The sequence below is a fragment of the Cetorhinus maximus genome, chromosome 3, assembly GCF_964194155.1.
Source record: "Cetorhinus maximus chromosome 3, sCetMax3.hap1.1, whole genome shotgun sequence".
NCBI lineage: Eukaryota > Metazoa > Chordata > Chondrichthyes > Lamniformes > Cetorhinidae > Cetorhinus > Cetorhinus maximus.
Window position 1 is genome coordinate 199,510,790 of NC_135881.1, and position 1,728 is coordinate 199,512,517.

The following is a 1,728-nucleotide window of genomic DNA, read 5'->3' on the forward strand; positions in this document are numbered from 1 at the left end:
CTGCTTCCACCAGCCTTTCAGGCAGCACATTCCAGATCACAACAGCCTACCATTTACTGAAGCATTTCTTCTTTTTATTTAGTTTGTTTGGGATCTTGAATTCCTTTTGTTCAATTGAATAGTTTTACCCTTATGATTTTTAACTGCACCTTTTGTTTCCCTTATTCCCTCCTTCATGCTCTCATTCACAAATAGGGATTAAAAACTTGAAATATTACCCACGTCCACCTCATACACAAGATAAAAATGTTTCACTTGATTTTTGTCTGGTTTAACTTTCTGCTGTGGCTACATTACACAACAAATAAAGTGTAGACTACGATCGAGCCACTTGGCCCTCCAAATACCCTCTTTAAATCAACCGCATGTTGCAATATTTAAACCAGATGGATTTTGATAAACATGTCCACACAGCAGCAAAGTGCTGATGGCAGCAACAGCCTGGAGTAACAGATTGTTCACATCAGAACTGAGGGGCTACCGTGCAGGTATATTACTTTAACATGCCAGATGACTCAAGCACCTTTGACTGTACAACCACAAGTTGATGAATGTCACCTGCGGTGTTGATGACTGTTGATTTGGATAGTATTTTCAACATAGGAGAACATCACAAGGCGTTAAACAGAAGTATAAAAAAAAAACACAGATTCGAGGCCAAAGAAGTAGAACTCGCAAAGAGTCCTCAGGGAAAAAGAGGTAGCTGGTAGGATGGGGAGTTTAGGCAGGAAATCTGAGGCTGTGGGGCTTGAGCAGCTGAAGGCATATCTGCCGATTGTGGGGTGAATGGAGGGGGGTTGCTCAAGAGACCGGAGAAATAGGTCCAAAGAGCTGGTTTGAGCTGGGGAGGGGGAGGGGGCAGAGAGAGTTATAGGTATGAGCCATGGGATAATAACCCCCATAACCCCATGGGAAACCTCATGGCATGATGTCAGTAATGAGCTAAATCCTGTTTTGACTAGCTCTGAGAATGGAAGGAGATCCATAATTCTTTCACAGTCTCAAGAAGGTAAACCTTCCATATAATCTATGATAATCTAGTAGCAAAGGATAAATATGAAGACCATGAGTCATATATTTGTAGTCATATATTTAATGTCACCCATCGATAATATGACACCATGTATTGAATAAGTAGGTTTACATGTTTTCCTCTCCCACATATACCATTTTGCATTAATCTGTATTGAACCTCACCTGCCAAAATTCTGTCCACTTGGAATTATTATCTAAGTCCTTTTGTAGTGTGGCTGTTTCACCATATTTGACTGTTCCACCCTGCTTGATCAACTTGTGAATTCTGGTCATTTATTTGGATCAGTAACAATAGGGAGCACAGCAGCAGCCTCTGGCTTTTTTCACTTATAAATCTGCCTAGCTTGACAACAATCCCCTAATTAGTATTTGAGTCAAAGATATTGAGGAGGGATGACCTCCTGTTCCTGATGTCATATCCATTGCCACCTAATAGATTATTTCCATATGGGTAACCATTGAGTTTATTCCTAACAATTGATTCTGTTGATCAATAAAAACAGTCACTGATATAAAAGTGATCAGTCTGTGGTCGCCTGGGTTTATTTTATCACTTCTCAGCTCATTCCTATTCCAGAAAAACCTTCCTTGTGTTCATTGATGCCCTTAGGATGACAGTCAGCAGTTTGTAAATTTAGGTACACACAAAAAAAAGACTTGCATTTATGTAATGCCTTTCACAACTGTGGGATA

At 40.0% G+C, this 1,728-nt stretch overlaps 1 pseudogene; it reads right to left on the reverse strand.

The window, feature by feature from the left end:
* Positions 1 to 401: 401 nt before the first annotated feature.
* On the reverse strand, positions 402 to 637 carry LOC144679224 (small nucleolar RNA SNORA53; annotated as a pseudogene).
* Positions 638 to 1,728: the final 1,091 nt, after the last annotated feature.